This window comes from Pezoporus occidentalis, unplaced genomic scaffold (genome assembly GCF_034315485.1).
Source record: "Pezoporus occidentalis ecotype Australia unplaced genomic scaffold, CSIRO_AGI_Poc_V1 ctg235, whole genome shotgun sequence".
Lineage (NCBI taxonomy): Eukaryota > Metazoa > Chordata > Aves > Psittaciformes > Psittacidae > Pezoporus > Pezoporus occidentalis.
The window spans coordinates 178,186-188,589 of NW_026914233.1; the positions used below are offsets into that span (position 1 = coordinate 178,186).

General features: G+C 45.3%; 1 protein-coding gene across 3 annotated transcripts in view; it reads right to left on the minus strand.

The window, feature by feature from the left end:
* Positions 1-10,016, minus strand: part of TMEM108 (transmembrane protein 108) — a 157,369-nt gene extending 147,353 nt beyond the window's left edge. For 2 of the 3 annotated variants that reach the window (XM_062621871.1, XM_062621867.1), the window contains exons 1-2: positions 9,915-10,015; positions 3,254-3,366 (exon numbers count right to left, since the gene is read on the minus strand). The gene's annotated coding sequence lies outside the window, so the exon portion shown is untranslated. Of the gene's footprint in view, positions 1-3,253; positions 3,367-9,914 lie in introns of all 3 variants that reach the window. The other variant, XM_062621868.1, reaches the window with a different exon arrangement.
* Positions 10,017-10,404: the final 388 nt, after the last annotated feature.

Here is a 10,404-nt window from a genome sequence, read left to right on the forward strand (position 1 = left end):
CATTCAAATCAAAACAACATAGGAGTACTATGGTGACAGTACAGGAAAGCCTTTGGATCCATCTCCACTTGGAAGGATGAAAAGCTTTGATTCTCGACCACCTCCAGGCTACAGAGCTGCACATGTAAACGGCTGCCTGAGGGCCCTTGAGGCCATTGCTTACCATGCTGATGAAAAAGGCCTTGCTCTCCTGTGCTCCTGGGTCTGAACCCATCTAATCTTTCTTGCTTCCTTGATCATAAGCCCTCTGCAGAAAGGTGCATTTGCAACTTTTGTTGGACCCGGTGTGGTACCCAGCACAACTGAAGCCTCATCAGCACCTAGGGTCCCTCAGCACTACTAGTAAAAGTGACTAATAGGAACATCAAATTCAGTGTGCCAGAAAGGAGAAAGACAGGAGCAAGTCAGATGAAATAAATTGATCTTTCACATATGGAAACCTTTCAGTGAACTATGAACTCTTACAAAAATGAACTGGTTCTGATTCAGCTGTCCTGAAGTCTGCAAAGAAATGTTGCAGTTATAAGTCACCAGTGCTTCAATACAAAGAACAAACACATACATCTTTATGTTCTGCAGAGAAAACCATCAAGAGCTACAAAACATTTTTATGAGTTGATGGACATTTTTAGTCATTAATACATGATTTCCCAGAAGTTTCCAGGTGCTGCTTCTTCAGGCCTTCATTCCAAAGTTAGATTGCTGAAAATAGCTGAAGATCACATGGCTTCTGTTAATACCAGAACACCCGTGTTGGGTATAAACCAGAACATAGTCTGTTCCTTCACTTCCTAAGTTATCTTTGATGTTTCTATACCTTCTCAGCTAGAACAGGATAAGCATACCTAGAAGGCCATCAAGAATAATGCCCACAAATAAATGACAGTATAAAAGTCAAGAAATCAAGGTCTGGCTTTGATTTAAGCCACTATTACCTCCAGTTATTTAGTCTATCCTACAGCCCAAATTGAAGAGTCGCTGTAGCAGACCATCTCACATACATTAGAGAGTACACAGCACTGAAAGAGCACTGAAGTTTAAAGTGAAGACAAAGACAGAACAGAGAAGTAGCTAGGCTGCAAGCTCCCATTTCCACACGACAACTCTGCAGGGATAACAGCCTTTGGCAAATGAAACCTAACAAAGCAACTCTCAGGCTCTAACAACATTTTTGCTGTGAATAAGTGCCTATAAATCCACTCAACTAAAGACACTGCAAACGCTCTGCCCCTGTGCACTTTCCCTAGCCACCAGGTCTTTTCTGAAGGGAGTCACTTTATGAGCAAGTCAGTTTGTCATTGACTCATGTTCTGAACGGCTGGACTTGAGCTACGTGTGGGGAAGCAGAATCTGCCTCCATGTATTCATCCTCTATCCCCAGAATGGCTGCTGCAAGAATGCAAATCCTGTTTGGAAGGATTACTTGCCACGCAACAGCCAGAGGCCTGGGCTAACTGCCATGCTAGGAAGTACAGACTTAGACACTCCGAATCGGAGAATGACATGATTAAGGCAGGCAAGGTGGCAACACAAAATGCCATTCCCATTTCAGATATGTGAAACCAAGGCTGTCATTCCCCTCCCCTCCATTGTATTAGGGATCTGCACTAAAGCTGGGGATTTTGTAACATGTAAGGGCCAAGAAGCTCAAACAAGAAAGCACGAGCCAGGCCAGCGTTTCTACTTGTGGAAGCTGGCAGTAACTGGTGGTAATACAGATACCACTGGAGCACTTGTGTACAGATACCAAGGGTTACACAGGCATCTGGGAGGGGAAATGAACCCTTTAGAGAAGGGTCTGCTATCTAGACCAGATTTTACTGGTTCTCACAGTCTATGGGCATGCCTCCATAACAACCATTACAGAAAATTACTGGAATGTCCCAAGCACTCGAAAGTTTGAGTGTGTTTTTCCTTGCAAGTTGTATTTGCTAGTGCTTATCTTTGCATTTTCTAAGTACTTTGTACATTTTATTCCCGTTATGTCAGCAAGCATCTCCTGTTTCCATAGGATGCAGTGCCAGAGGCTGTTCAATCCCCACCTTAGGGAGAGGATCCCTTCCATTTAGCTCTTCCACAAAAGAATTGGAGGCGAGCATCTCATGCTCCTGGAAATGGCAGACTGATAACACTGGACCAGTATTTATGAGAACAGCAGACTGCTAACACTGGTGTCCAGTATTTCTGTACAGACAGAAGCAATAGCAGTTCATTGCCCCAGCACAGACGCTTCCCTCATCATGTAACACTGCCTGGTGAAAATGGAGTGACTTCAGGTGAAAGTCCTCTCTTGGTTAAAGCTGAGACCAGCCAAGACCACTCGTAACTGCCCCTTTTTGCAACTGCACAGCTGCCTGATTTGAGCTCTTGAGTAAAACAGAGCTGGTGCTATGGGTATGCATTTGCTCTGTAGCAATCCTGCTTTGATCAGAATCATAATGCGAAGTCCCACACAGCCATCCCTCAGCCACACAGAACTACCTCACCTTGGAAATGAGAGGTTTGACTTTAAACTTAGTTTGTCTCATTTCTCTCTCTCGTGTTTCTACCAGTTCCAAATAAGATGTGGAAAACCTGAGTTTTGTCCCTTCCCTGACAACAGCTCAGTAAAGGACGCACTCAGGACAAGTGACAGCATACCCAGGCTTCAGGCAAAAGATGTCAACAGAACGCATCAAGCGCTCCACCGCCCTGGGCTCAGTGCAATGTGATTAGTTTTTGCTGAAATAGATAGGAAAAGAAAGAAAAATGCAGCAGTTTCTGTAAGCAAACCATAAAGCAATCCTGAAAGGGAAAGAACACCAAGACTCCACACAGAAAATGGCCTAACTTGCATCTCCAGTGAGAGACATTTCCCCCCGATTAAGATCCCACACTGAAGTAGTTCAGGTTTCAAACCTACTTCAATCTACAGCAATTAATAAGCACATAAAAAAGATGCCTTAGGTGAGTGGGAAGGTCTCCTATTAGCACATACTAAAAATAGACAACCTGTAGAGCTATCTGAACAGATGCTTTACATAGTAACTCTTCAAATCATACAGGCCCTGAGGAGCCACATCTGTCATTGACTTTCGAAAGCTGAAACCATTTTGGGTCTGATTATAGTTCGGTTACACATTCATTGCAGGCCACAGTTATTAGCTTCAGAAAACAAGCTTCACTTGCCATCTTGGGCAGTGCCACAGAAGAGAAGCGCACTGCACTGAAGAGAAACTAAACCAGCAGGAAAAAAAAACCCTTTGGGTCTTACCTTGTAATGGGAAGAGCAGATGCCTTCAAACATATCTATATCCATACAGTCCATTGGTTCAGATCTTCCTGGTAATAGCAATTCTTCCAGCTTCTCGTGCCAGCTGGTGCACCCTGTACATTTACAGAAGTGGGTGTGTTAGTCCGAGATGTTTATTCATCACATTCCACAAAGCATTCAATTTAAATATATATGGCTCTGTGCCATGTGGCTCCTATTGCTCTCCAGAGCTTTCAGTGTAATGGATTACAGACCGCAATACTTCTGCAGGTTATTGATTTGGGGGAATATAAGTAGAGGACTCCAAGATTTCTTTGCAGACTTTCCAGAGCATTACGTTCCATGTGTGTATATCATCTAATGAAGAACATGCTCCTGCCTTATGGAATTCACACACTTTACTGCACACAAAGAAAAGGCCTGATTTGCATCTCTGAATTGTCATTTTCTTTGATTTGTTAAAGGTCAATTCTTGTGGACTGAGTTAATTTCAGTTGAGTTAAATTTCAGTATTAGCTCAGAAACAGGGATGCTGCTGATTTGAGACACTGGAGATTGACAGAATGGCCAAGATTTATGTTCAGCAATTAAGGTAACAAAAAAACCCAGCCCTGCTTCCCAGAAAGTGCCTTTGGACACTGTTCAGAGGTTTTCAGGAGCTGCGTGAATTAGTGGGACAGTGGGAAAAGTCAGTCAGAGGGACTTTTTGGTAGAGCTACTCGGGGAATCACACTGAGGTTCCTTGAACATATCTGTAGCTGCAGTGCCTCGTGGGTACCTAAATCTGGTCATCCAAACCCAAGCACCAGGTTTTCTGCTTAGCCACTGCAGATTCTATCAGTGAGACTTATGGGGGAAGGCACTTGTATGTGCTTAATTTCCCACTTCAGCCTGTACAGCATATAGAGCATTACCTGTGCACCTGCTAGCCGGATCCCCTGTATGCAGGATCCATAAGCAGAACACTTTTCCCATGGTGGATTTGACCACAGTTTAATTCCATGAAAGTTCAACTGAACAGGGTGCAGTTACCCATTTCCTGGCAGACAGACAGTGCTCCCTAGTTCAGATCTGACTGGGCTGTGTTCAACTGCTCAAAGCATTCAACTGTTTTATGATGAGTTTTCACCAGTCACTTATAGTAGCTCCAGTACCACAGCACAGAAAATGGGATGTATAACACCTGCAGCTCTCCACATTTTGGCTACTGCTGCTTAGAAACTGCCTCTGCTTTCTACAAGCCTCTCAAAGATTAACACAGCTTCCTGTATATACGGTCTGTAACACACATCTTACCTAGGCTGCCCTCTCCCACCATCTCCTTTTTTACCATGGAAAACTGAAATCTAACTCACTTCATTCCACATGCCTGAACATCAGCAGCAATGCCAGCAATGAGACCGTATTAACCACCTGTAACCTTACATCCTGGTGAAAACTCCCACCGTGTTCCATGGCAGAGCTGGCATGTCACACACTGATGGCACAACATACACCTGATTTAACTGCTATTCAAACCTGAAACTCCTGATGGAGACAGAAAATGCCTTGATACTGAAGATGTTTCAAGTGAGCTGTGCCTCTTCCTCAATGCAGACACATCTCAGATCTGAAAGGTCATGAACAGTTACCCTATAGACACTGACTGAATCTCCAGATAGCTCCCAACCATATGCAGGATCTCCTTTTCCCCCTGACAACTTTCAGGACTCGATTTCAATGAAGTACAAGCTTTGTCCTTCATAAGTACTGGCTACAATGACTTACCATGGAAAAAAAGACAACATTGATTCTTAGAAATGAAGCATCAGAATGCAAACTGCTAAGAATGCCTCACTCTGCAGCCCCTCTGAACATTTCCATGTTTTCATTCAATCGCTGGATGGAACCTCTCTAATTAGGACAAAACCTCCCTCTTTGTTGCAGTGGAGCATGTCCACTGGCCTGGGCAATCAGGTTGTATTGAGATTCCACTGTACTTTACAATCATCACATCATGCTTGTGTTGTGATTTCAGCATAACGCCGTACCACTCTTCTAAATCAAAATCCAGCATCATGTCAAATATCTCCAAATAAGTAAATCTGGTATTAAGACATTAAATCTTCCTGTGACCTCAGACCTATTGGATAGAGCAGGGCCTGCAGGTGAGGACAGGTAGCCACCAAGTCTTGCCAGAGAAAGAACTAGGAGCTCCAGTGGACAGCAAGTTGACCATAAGCCAGAAGCATGCCCCTTGTGACAAAGAAGGGAGAGTACAGAAGATGGAGCCAGACTTTTCTTGGAGTGGCCAGTGAAATCACAAGAGGAAACAGGCACAAACTGAGGCATAAACTATTGCATTCAAACAGAAGAAACACTCACTGTGAGAATGGTCCAACACAAGGTCACACAGAGAAGCTGTAGAGGTTTTGACCACACAACCTCCAGAGGTCCCTGCAACCTCGGCTGTTCTGTGAGCCTGTAAACAGGGCCCTGCTCCCCAAATTATTTAGTTCTTACAAGTATGCTATTGACATGGTGAAGTTGAAAACCTGATTCTGAACAGTGGGACGAGAACTTCATTTGAGGGCTCCACCCTTCATGGATGCAATGGACTGATGAAACGATGACTTGGAAAATTAACCTAGATGTCAGAGGTGCTTCGTACTCTAAGAATCACACAAGTCCTCTTGTGCTTCTCTTAGAAGCAAGAGCTCCTGTGGTTGCTGCTGTCTGCATTAAGATCAGTAACTCTGCTTGCAACATTTAATGCATTGCCCACTTGTGGCATTATGTCTTGTCCTTTATATCCTGATCCCAGAGACAGCCAAACCAATTTTAATTAGGCAAATCTTTCCCTCAGTCTTACAGCACATTGGATAAAACCTTTCTGATGCAGAAGGAGTGATGAGAGACCATAGAGTATTCATCTCCATTAACAAGTTGGACCTTTACACAGCTCTCAAGAGAGCTTTGCAAAGGAAAGCTGTAAGTGTGACAGTTCATACACTGCTTTCAGGGAATGCTATCAGCAAACAGTAACAGCATCATTTTGCATCAGCAAAAGATGACAATGAGTGCTTTAGCTATGGATTACATATACTGTCATCAGTGGCAAGGATTACCCATTATCAAGCAGAGATGCACCATATTCTTACTCACAGGTGGTTAAGTGTTCTGCATAATCCTGCTCCTCACTCAGCCAGCAGCAAAAGAGGGATCATTCTTCCCATGCCCATCACTCCTTATTGCAACAGTTACCACATCTTCATCAATGATCTACAGGTAACACCTCTAACCTTCTGAGTTCTAGTACCTCTAACTGAAGCTCCAATTACAACAAACTTGATTACAAATAGGTCCAAAATTACAATCTGGTCTCATTCCTATTCCTTTTGAATACTACTACAGTCTTGAGTCAGGCAAGAGTCAACTCTGAAGCTTTAAGTTGGAAACTTAACAGCAATTTTCATTGTTCCTATTTTGTATATTTGTGGTCATACACATGCACATGCCTCCAGTTGAGCCACAGGCAGTTACCCCACAGTAATGGTGTTGTCTAATAGTTTCCTTGGAGTAATTCAGGGAATGACAAGATAGCTTTTGGCTTACTAATTTCTCCTAATTTTAACTAAACCATCTTCAGTATCACAGCCATAAATTCACCCTAAATTCACTCAAAGGAGATCTGCTGCAGGCACCACATTGCCTTTAGTTGTGCCCCACCACACAGCTAAGCTTTGGATGCAAAAAAACCCACAACCATGCAAGTGTGTCGGTTATTACTTCATTGAGTTGTTTAGCAAACACAGCCAGGCATACCAGTTCATCTATTCCACAAATAAGGACTCCACAAAACCACTCAGCACAAGTTTTTACACAGAGCCATTAACTCCAACCAGGACAAGTCATTTGCAAGTATATACACCACAATTTAGGTACATTAATAGCCTCTATTTACCTGGCCATTGCTTAATCCAGTTTCCAGCACAGCCAGACCCCCTGGTCTAGCTACCATCCTCAGAGAAGGAATTGCTTACTGCAACAAGCTAAACTGAAGCAGGAGTTGGTCAGGTTTTATTGAAGCAAGGGAGATCTGTCACATGCCCAATGAGGGATTCAGCTTACCTCAACTCTGACTATGGGCAGCTGTAGCCTATGAAGAAATGCAATCTGTGCTGATTCAGCTCAGCTGGTAAGGCGAAACTCAGCCCTGGCAAGACCTCCAAAGGAAGGCAGCACCAGAACAGATGCTACAGCACAAGCACTTAGGAATATTGCCTCCTGGTGCCAATAGAGGAAAGATTGCCCAGTGTTTTCCAACTTCTTAAGGCAGTCAGTGTCAATACATAAATGTCTTTAATGTATGCACATTACTGCAGCTATTTTAGCATTATATTGGCACATTAGTTTTAGCAGCAGAAATAAAAGGCTTTGTCAATAATAAGCTTAATACTATTCTGCATCATGCTATTGTAACTGCAGATCCTATATACAATCCTATAATTGCATCTCTACCACTGTAACACTTGTAACTGCCTTCCTCTTTCCTTAATCTCTCCAGCAGAAAGACTAAAGTTCAGACTATTCCACATCTGGCATTAATCTAGAGAACATCAGTTTACAGGGTAAATTCCATCAGTCCTAATAGGATTAAAGGTATTTCTGCCATTTTCAAATCCTCAGAAGTACCAAATAGTTTTTACAGGAATGGGTGATCATCGAATCATAGAATGATTTGGGTTGGAAAGGACCTTAAAGCTCATCCAGTTCCAACCCCCTGCCATGGGCAGGGACACCTTCCACTAGAGCAGCTTGCTCCAAGCCCCTGTGCCCAACCTGGCCTTGAACACTGCCAGGGATGGGGCAGACACAGCTTCTCTGGGCACCCTGTGCCAGCGCCTCAGCATCCTCACAGGGAAGAACTTCTGCCTTGTATCTAACCTGAACTTGCCCTGTTTCAGTTTGAACCCATCACCCCTTGTCCTATTGCTACAGCCCCTGATGAAGAGTCCCCCTCCAGCATCCTTGTAGCCCCCGTCAGATCCTGGAAGGCTGACGTTCACCTTGGTCCCCCCCAGCCAGAAGAGCTGATAACAAATCTACCAGAATAATTTCACTGTGTCTCCATCAACAATTACTTTATGATGAGGACTTACAGTAAGTCTGCCACATAAGCCAGAGGAGAATAGGTCACTCTGGGACAAGAGCATAGTAAGCAATAGCCAATCGCATGCATGTGTAGATTTAGGTTTAATTAAGACATTGAAGTAAAGTCCCTAGAATCTATTCAGACACAGGCAGTGTCACTGTTACCATACTGTTATCCCTGCAAGTTATCTGGTTAAAACTACTCTGCAAATAGAAGAGTTGGAACTTCATACAGATTTAACAGCAGCATCTGTCCTCCAGAGGTGCTGCAGCAAAGCAGAAGAAGAAAATTACAGCTTTTTAAAATTCCCTTTTGAATTGCATTCCTCAATCTACTATTTTGCCCTCCCTCCCCCAAGGCAGCTGTAAAATGACTGCCTCGTTCATCAGACACACATTCCCACTGCTGATTTACCTCCTGGGGCAGTCAAGGGGTCATTTTTAAACATTACATTGTCAATAGGATAAAGAGGGACTGACCCCACTTGCTTCAATTAGCAGCATTTTCCACAGAAGCCTCTCCATATAAAGGACTCCCTCCATAAACCTTAACTGCTTTCTGCAGCTGAGAGGTGGATTTTCTCTGTCAGATTATGTACCTCATAGTTCTGCTGCACAAGCACAGCCATTTATTCATAGCATGGTTTGGTTCCCTTCCTATTTTTTCCTGCAGAAGTCAGTTCAATCCTTAACTACAGTATCCCTTTGCTGGTTTATCTGCTACAGGCCATCTAGTCAATCTATGCTTTAAAATCTGTTCCTCAAACAGTCGTCTGGTCCCTCCTACTATATGAGAGCAATGGATGAAGGTACACAAACCGCCTAGAGAAAGGTACTGCCTATCACAGCACTACAACCGGCTGCGCTTCAAGCCCTGCTTAAAAAATAAGAGGGTGCTGCCTTCCATGCAGTGCTCTACTCCAAATCCACCACGCAAGCCAGGGGGCTCCCAGTTGGTTACGATACGGAGCAGTCTCATGCCTGGGGTTGTATGCTGCCAACATGCATCTCAGCAAGCATATGCTCGCTGGCTGTGACAAGCACCTTGTAGCTCCTCTAGACGGATAGATTAGGTAGATAGGTAGATAGACAGATAGATAGATAGATATAGATATTCTGCCTGTAGATAGACAGATGATAGACAGATACAGATAGATATTCTGCCTGTAAAAAATAAATTACCCTGCCTTCTACAAGAGATGCAATGCTTTTCATCCAATGCTAAGTATTAATGTCACCTTCCCTAACAGCTTTCCTCTTATTCAAAAAAGAGTGGAAACAATCCATATGCGTTTCCCCCGGCGTGCCTACCCCTGAAACTGCTTATTCACCTCCAGCCGAGCCCACCGAGACGCAGGAGGACAGCCACAGCGCAATGCTTTCACACCGCTGCCAGCGCGAACCCGCAGGCGCTCGCCTTCAACCCGACAAGCAGAAGCGGAGCCCCATCCTCTCCCTCCCTATCTCCCACTCCAGGGCTGGTGCCGCCGATCCCGGCGCCGTAGCCCCTCAGGCAGGAGCCGCTCACCTCCGCTGCCGGCGGCCGGGCACCGGAGCCGCTCGCTGCTGCTGCCGCTGCTGCTGCTGCTGCTGCTGCTGCTGCCTCCGCCGCCGCCGCTGCCGCTCCCCCGACGGCGCGGGCGGGGCTCCCGCCGGCCCGGCCTCCCCGGGAACGGGCCCCGCGGGCGGGCAGGCGGGGGCGCCCCGGTCCCGGTCCCCGTCGGGCCACTGGGGAGCCGCTGGGGTGGATGAGGAGCCTCGTTGTTGAGCGCTGCGCTGGGTTATATAGCGGGAGCTGCGCCTAAAGGGAAAGGCCGGCGTTCGGGGGTGGGGGTTGTAAAGGCTAAGCGCACACAAAAGCTGTTGGCAGGAGCACGGCGCTCAGATGACATTACAGGTGGCTGCTGCAGCGGTTTGCTCCCTGCCTTTTGCTACAGGCAGTGAGTGGGCTGTTGGGAATTCTGGTGCCGTTTGACCACTCCTACTGACACCTTTCCGGAGAGCTCTACAGGTTTGAG